Raw genomic sequence first — 8,165 nt, 5'->3', positions numbered from 1 at the left:
AGCCCACTCTAGTGTAGTGGAAGATAAGAGGTCACATCAAGGAGAACAGACACACCCCAGCCGATGGCCAGCATCAATTCCTGAGAGCGAGTGAGGCCATTATAGACCCTCCAGCCCCAAACTCTTACAACTCTTATTGCCGGACAAGCGACAGAACTGCCTAGATTTTCAACCCTAACAATCACGGGAAATAATAAATCATTGCTGTTTTAATAAAGCCATTGAATTTGGGGGTCATTTGTTATGCAGCAATTGATAGCTGATAGCTTCAAGAAACCACGTTTCATAAGAAGATTTCTACAAAAGGAAGAGAAATAACCATTATTTTTCCTCCTTCCTTTGATATACTGCCTCTACTGATTTGCACTATCCTCCTGTCTATATTCTGGAAACATGCCATTAAACATTCACTCCTGAGTGGGTCCTTTGCTCTGGCTTGTCTCTTGAATTATCAAAGGATTCCTCTTATGTTCACTCTTCTGCCCACTAACAAACGTTTAAGGGAGGGAGGGAGGAAGATGGCTTAACTTGAGCTCTCAGAAGGCAGAGGGAATACATTCAAACACCATTTTGTATATGCCCAACGTAAAGCCCTGGGTGGTAGGCACTGAATAAACATTTACTTAAAGATGACAACAAGCGGGGAACAGGGAAGGTCACATTAAAGACACTGAGTCGCATCTGACTTAAGACAAGCAAAGCATTGTGTACTTTATATTGCAGACCAAAATCCCTAAAATATAGGAACAGCCAGAGGCGGAAACGTGATTGGGCTGTATTACTTTAAAGCTACAAGGAATACATTAAAAAGATTCTGCTATATTTTCAATAAATTCCCTTCACAAATATGTGGTATATTAGTAATCTGCCATAAGGGGGAAAACAAATCATAATAGCATCTTCATGTAGCAGGAAAGTACACGTATGGGAAAAGTGCCGGATGTTTCCTTCAGTGAGGAATGATGTACAGGCCTCCAATAATTCCCAGAGTTTGAGACATGTGCTGCAGAAACCCTGATCAGAACTAAAAATCTCCTGACTTTCTTTAATAAGATCACAAAGCAAAACGAACTCAAGTTCTGAAAGGATTCTTCTGAGAAAATCCAGATATCACAATATAAGAGCCAAAGGTGCATAATTCCTACCTAAACGAACCAAAGGCTGCAGCAGTACCCGGTAAATAATTAGAAAAGTAAAAGGCAGGTAATTTTTGTTAAAATTACGGCCTTTGTTCCTTACCAGCCTGCTAAACTTGGAATGTTAAACAGAACAAGAAGCCACACCAACATGGAAAACAATATTCAGATCTGGATCAGACCGCTGTTGAAATTGGCTTCATCCAGTTGAAACCAGCTCCTGGTCAGAAATGACCTGAGCTGGGAAGTTATCGTGGGTCTCATTTCCTAGCAGGGCCTTGTCTCCCGAGTGAGATTTGCTGTTATGATGTTACTGTGGCTGTTATTGGCTTGTTTTTTGGTTGGGCTAGGTTGTTTTTCTTTCAGTCGTTTTTAATGTTCAGAATTTCTTCTGTGCTGCTGCCAGATGTTAAACATTAGTTGGCTCCCCTACAGCCTATATTCTGAAAACAAATAAAATGAGGACGACCAGAGTTATGAAATAAATAAAATCCACAAAGCCAAGTTTATTGACTTGCCTGGCAAGGAAACACACGCGAGTGAAGAAATTCGCTGAATAGCTGAGGGAGGAAAGTCAGGTTGTGTCACCTGGAAAGAGGGGTTCACGGTGATTAAAGGTTGAAAAACAGCACCTCGGAAACCAATCTACAGGTCTGTATCTGGTGGGTTCAAACAGATCCATCTGTTCATTGTTCAGGAAAGAATCTTTAGTTGGGTCCAATAGGGGGTTGGTTTGGGGTCCACGTCAGCTGGGTCGAATCAGTTGTGATAAAATACATTTAATCTTGGTATCTCCTAAGATATGTGTCGCTAGAAGGGAAAAGTTTTCCTTTCAAAATTCTCACCTGCTCCTCCTCTTTGGAAGCTCCAGACAGGACATGTTCGTGCAGAAGGTAATTTGTTTCTCCTTATAGTCCTTAGCCCAGTGCTTTCGAATTCCATGGTCATCTTCAATAAAGGTTTGTAAAATGTGTATGTAAATGAATGACATCCACGTGCTCAGCTGGTCTTCACTGCTCTGCCCAACAGAGCAAGACCATAAGTGTGCAATTCTCTCTGCAGAGCAAATAGCTGGCAAAACACGTCTGCTTGATGATATCAGATAATCATGACACCCAGAGTTCTGATGAGATTTTAGGGACATCACTTCACAAAAGTCAAAGAAACCTTTCAGAACGTGGCAGTAGATGGAGAAAAGAGGAGAGGGCGAGCAAGGGAGATAGTGGAAGTTGGAAGGAAACAGGGGGGAAAAGGTAAGCTTGTGTATATTACTGCAGAGAAAATCAGGGACAGATTAAAGAAAAATCGTTTTGGGGGGGGAATACGAGAGCTGAAGAAATCTGACTGAGCCGGGGGCATGTGTTAGCAGAAGGCCACAGAGAAACAGTGGCAGCTGGAGGAGCCTGCAAAGCTAAGCAAGTCCGTTTTTGCAGAGTCCGGGCAGGAAAATGCTGTTGGCTAAAGCAGAAAATAAAGTGATTTTTTTCCCCAGCTGATGCTTCTCTGGGATCCTGCCAAAGCTCTACCCTACAGAACTAGAAACTGAATAAATAGACTAATTTATTCAGAAGATGTGTCTCTTAGTTCTCTTCCCAGAATGGTGTCAAACCTGCCCAGGATACCAGAAATTTCTGTGAATTTGGATGACAAGGCATTAGCCAGCATGTTTCTCCTCATCCCACAACACCTGCTCCTGAAAAGGAAGCATTTGCTCCTTGCATGCAAATCATTTTTTATAAACAAGGCATCTAATGAGCATTTGATGAAAGTCCCCTAGAGCAGGTAAGACCTACATTGGACACGAGCTCAGAAACGAAGAAGAAACTCATTATTTACAAGCCCAGAGCTAAGCATTTGCTAAAGAACAACTATCCCTGGCCTTTTCTTTGAGCATAATTAATAATTCTCCAAAATCCTCTGTGAATATTTGCCCAGCTGTGGTACTCAGAGACTTCACTGTATGTTCAGAGTCAGTGTTCGAGCGGTGAAAACCTTAGAGATCATCTAGTTAAATGCCTTCTCTCCAGAGAGGAAATTGCAGCCCTGAGGGGTGAGTGAGTTACTCAAGGTTACACAGCTAATTAGGAAAAGTTCTTCAATTCTCAGTGTGCTTCTCACAGCACTATGACACACACCTCCGTAATTTGTCACCCACACCCCTCTCCTCCACCTTCACCGTACCCTTACCACCCAACAATGCACTGGGCTGCCATTGCAGAAGACCTGGCCGACAGTGGTTTGAACCATAATGACGATCACTGTTTTCTTGGTGAGAGGCTGGAGGTAGATGGCCCCAGGGTTTGTTCTGAAGCTTAACAATGCAGTCAAAAGCCCAGGCTTTTCTCACCCTGTTTGGGCATCTGCAGTGTGTGGACCTCTCATCCTTGAACATGTGACTTCATGGTGACAAGATGGCTTCCACAGTTCCAGATATCACACAGCCATACCAGCACCCAAATAGGAAAGAAAGGGATAGACAGAAAAGAGCTTTGTTTTTATCAGGAGGAAAATCTTTCCCCAAAGTAAGATTTCCCTTTATGTCTCCTTGGCCAGAACTAGGTCACCTTGGTCACCACCAGCTGCAAGGAAGCCTGGGAAGGAAAGTTATCTAGCAAACAGTAACAGAAGTGACATGATTGCCTTAAACCAATAATGGCACATTATAATCTTTAACAAAATCGGGACTCTACAACACCAAAGAAGAAAGGGATTGTAGTTGTTAGGTAGGTATATTAGTTCACTTTTTTTTAATTATCTTTTTAAATTACATCCAAGTTAGTTAACATATAGCATAATAAAGATTTCAGGAATAGAATTTAGTGATTCATCACTTATACATAACACCTAGGGCTCATCCCAACAAGTGTCCTCCTTAATACCCCTCACCCCTTTAGCCCATTCCCCCCACCCAACACCCCTCCAGCAACCCTCAGTTTGTTCTCTGTATCTAAGAGTCTCTTGATTTGTCTCCCTCCCTGTTTTTCTATTATTTTTGCCTCCCTTCCTTTGTGTTCATCTGTTTTGTATCTTAAATTCCACATATGAGTGAAGTCATGTGATATTTGTCTTTCTCTGACTGACTTATTTCCCTTAGCGTAATACACTCTAGTTCCATCCACATCGTTGCAAATGGCAAGATTTCGTTCTTTTTGGTTGCCGAGCCCTCCTCTAAAACTCAGGGGCTTAAAACAGCAATATTTTGCTGTTTCTCGTGTGTTTGGAGGTTAGCTGACCCACCCGATAGTTCTGATGACCTCCGCTGAATGTGCTCACATAACTGGATCTCTGCCACACCTGGATTGATCCAGGCTGTGCCCCACATGCCTCTCCTCCTAGGACCAACAGGCCACTGAGGAACATTCTTCTCATGGCAATGCTGAGGCGGAAACGCAAGCGGAGTCACGCAGAGCCTCCTAAGGTTGAGGCTGGGAACGGGGACATTGTCACTTCACTTCTGCCCCATTCTATTATCCGAAGCTAGTCAATGGGCCAAACCCAAAGTCAGAGATGATGAAATATATTAGTGGGAGGAGCCGCAAGGGCACCAGGCACAGAGTGTGGGTACAAGGAAAAGCAAAGTATTGGGGTGAATTATGCAACCTAACTCAACAAGCAACCCACACCATGTGCCAAAGCCCTTTTCATTCGCTCCCCTCCCCAAAACCCACTCACTTCCCTTATGCTTCCTTCTGTGCCCCTTTGTGCAATAGATTGAATGCGTGTTTCAACACGTTTCCTATGTTGAAACCTAATCCCTGATGTGATAGTATTTGGAGGTGGGGCCTTGGAGAGATCATGAGGGTGGAGCCCTAATGGGATTAGCGCCCTTATAAAAAGACCCCACAGTTCTCTCACCCCTTCGGCCATGTGAGGACCCAGACAGAAGACAGACACAGGAAGTGCATTCTCACCAGACGCTGAATCTGGCAGCTCTGTGAACTTGGACTTCACAGCCTCTAGAAATGTGAGGAATAAATAAATGTTGTATGTAGCACGCCCCTGGGAGGCGGGGGGGGGGGGGGGGGGTAATTATGTCAGACCATAAAGGGACTAGCACACTCCCCACCACCTCTGTTGACATTTTCACCCCATTGTTCACAACGGGGTGAGAGTGGAAATCCTCGGCAGAAAGGAGATGGGTGTGGGGTACAATCAGCAGTCAGCAGAGTGTTATATCAGACTTGCATCAGAGGCTCCAGCAGCTCTGGGGTCAGCCTCCTCAGATGTGCAGAGGACAAGGGTCACCTCAGTGCTCAGTTCACTCCAGACTTGGAACTGCTCTGGTTTTTCTGGTGTGGGCACAATAGAACCTGCCAGAGGTCTCGGGAATTTCATGTGACTGTACCTAAGGGCAAAGGGCCACTGGAGGCTTTTCAAAACCTAGTCCTTGTTTATCTTAAGGCACTTAGGCTGCCGTCCCAGGGCTGAGAGGCATTCCGGAAGCTTTGGATTACGTTCACCCTCCATTCCTTTCTCACTGTGCACTTGAGCTGAGAAGAACGCTCAGGAGAAAGATGTCTGTTGCTCGTTTTGCGGGTTTTATTCTCCTAAAAACAAACTGATAACGGAATGCAAGCTGCCTGCCACTTGTTTACTTGCGAATTTACAAAGGCTCATTTTCTAATGAATACATTAGTTGTGCGTGTCTGTGTTTTCAGCGGACATGGTGAAAATTCACTGAGGCAGACCCTGAGAGAGGGCCTCATGCTTCATTTGGCATCTCAGGTGCAAGATCCTGAATTCCCAGTGGGCCCCACCCATCAGCTGGCTTGACCAGCCTAGTTCAAGTCACTCCTTTCCCCTTCATTATGATCAGCTTTTCTTTTTTTTTTTTAATTTTTTTTTCAACATTTATTTATTTTTGGGACAGAGAGAGACAGAGCATGAATGGGGGAGGGGCAGAGAGAGAGGGAGACACAGAATCGGAAACAGGCTCCAGGCTCTGAGCCATCAGCCCAGAGCCCGACGCGGGGCTCGAACTCACGGACCGCGAGATCGTGACCTGGCTGAAGTCGGCCGCTTAACCGACTGCGCCACCCAGGCGCCCCTATGATCAGCTTTTCTTGACATAACCTCGTGTCCACAGCTACCCAAGGGAACAAGGTCCCTTGGGACCTGGTCACAAGCCCCAAACACAGGCTTGCCTCCAACCAGCAACTCAGTGGCAGGTGGATGTATACCCTGGGGAACCATCTGGAATTTTTTCTGTCCCACTTCCTTTTGGAGTCAAGGGGTGGCCTCTGATGCCAATTGCTTGGAACTGCATCTGAATGGAGGTTGGCTGGCTGTTTGAGTAAAGGGAGAAGAGACAGTGAGTCTGTCCTGAAGAAGCTCTCCATGGGGGACCAGACCTGGATGCTAAGCCCAGCTCCTTCTGTGACAGGCGGTGAGACCTTGAATAGGTCACTTACCCTCCCTGAGCCTCTGTCTCTTCATTATCATGTGCATTTCCAATCAAGGAAAAAGTCCTCAACACTCATTTTTCACGTGGTTGGGCAGGTGAGCAGTGTCTTAGGATGTCAGCCACGCAAAGGCCTTCCCTCTGTGGAGTTTAACACAGCTCTGAGGAGCAGTGCTGTGCTTTAGTGCCTCCAAAATCAGGAGCTCTCGACACCTACTTGTGCTTATCAGAATTCCTTTTATTCTTTTGTGGAGAAAGCAAGACAAAGTCTATGAGTAGTCAAGAGATTCTGAAATAATCTTGTTGGCAAACACGTCAGTAAAATCTGTCACTAGTTTCTTCTCAAAGCTGGCACTATTGTGGGACATCTCATGGAGGCTCAAAAGAGGGAAGCATTGAGAAAGACTGACAGGGTCTTCAGGGGGAGCTTTGTGTTCGTTAGATGGGCTTGCGCCATGAACAGCAAAACACGAGATGCTAAGTTCAGCTAGTAGCATTCTGTGTGCTCTGAAAACCAGCATGGTGCTATGAACTGAACTGTGCCGCTCCAAAATTCCTATGTTGACATCTTAATCCCCAGCAGATGGTATGTGGAGGAGGGGGCTTTGGAAAGTTATAGGTTTAAATTATTTTGATGTTTATTTTTTTACTTTTTGAGAGGGAGAGACAGAGTGCGAGTGGGGGAAAGGGGCAGAGAGAGAGGGAGACACAGAATCCAAAGCAGGGTCCAGGCTCCCAGCTGTCAGCACAGAGCCTGATGTGGGGCTCGAACCCATGAGATCATGTAAGATTATGACCTGAGCTGAAGTTGGATGCTCAACCAACCTAGCAACCCAGGTGCGCCTGGAAAGTGATAGGTTTAAATGAGTCGTGAGGTGGAACCTTCACGATGGGATTATAAGAAGAGTCCCCAGAGTGCTTGCTTTTCTTTTTCTCCTCCACCCTCCCACCCCCAGCCAGGTGGCCAGGACACAATGAAAAGTTCTACAAGCCAGGAAAAGAGACTTCGCTGGGGGAACTGAGTTGGTCAGCACCTTAATCTTGGACTTTGCAGCCTCCAGAAGAGTAAGAAAATATTAAGTCACTCAGTCTATAGTATTTTTATTATGACCACCCAAACTGACCAAGAGAAACCGTATTATGTGGTAGCAGGGTACATGAGGACAGGAAAAGCTCCACTGAGGAAGGGATTTTGAGCTGGTCTCTGGAAGATGAGATACAGCTGGGCATGCAGAGCTATGAGAGAAGACATTCCAAGAAGATAAATGGAAAGCGCAAAGGTCCTGGGGCTTCGGGGATGATCCAGATGTCTTGGAAAAACAAAAAGCAGGCCGAGTGGCTGGAGCATAGAGAGCAAGGGAAGAGTATTACAAGAGCTAGATCATGTAGGCCTAAAGGCAGAGCATTTCTGGAAAGATATCCAAGAAACTATTCATAGTAGTTAGTTCTGGAGGGTAGGACTGGGGTCGGTCAGGACACACACACCTTTATTTTTTACCATCTACTTTCCTAACCATTTAAATTTTTATTTTGAGGATATAGTAAATCTTTAATAAAGAAATGTTTATCCTGTATGCTCAAATATAAGGTGACCACAATATCAGACGATCTTGCTTTCTAAGAAAAAT

General features: G+C 45.1%; 2 long non-coding RNA genes across 4 annotated transcripts in view; both read right to left on the bottom strand.

The window, feature by feature from the left end:
* Positions 1-1,622: 1,622 nt before the first annotated feature.
* On the bottom strand, positions 1,623-3,936 carry LOC121012835 (uncharacterized). Its single transcript, XR_005782348.1, has 2 exons — positions 1,982-3,936; positions 1,623-1,724 (listed from the first exon to the last, which is right to left on the bottom strand). It is a non-coding gene; the product is annotated as an uncharacterized LOC121012835 (long non-coding RNA).
* Positions 3,937-7,621: 3,685 nt separating this feature from the next.
* LOC121012834 (uncharacterized) overlaps positions 7,622-8,165 on the bottom strand; it is a 34,556-nt gene continuing 34,012 nt past the window's right edge. For all 3 annotated transcript variants that reach the window (XR_005782344.1, XR_005782345.1, XR_005782347.1), the window contains one exon: positions 7,622-7,847. This is a non-coding gene — a long non-coding RNA (uncharacterized LOC121012834). The remainder of the gene's footprint in view (positions 7,848-8,165) is intronic.

Source organism: Herpailurus yagouaroundi, unplaced genomic scaffold (assembly GCF_014898765.1).
Source record: "Herpailurus yagouaroundi ecotype Mexico unplaced genomic scaffold, PumYag 197, whole genome shotgun sequence".
Lineage (NCBI taxonomy): Eukaryota > Metazoa > Chordata > Mammalia > Carnivora > Felidae > Herpailurus > Herpailurus yagouaroundi.
This window is presented reverse-complemented; position numbering and strand designations above follow the sequence as displayed.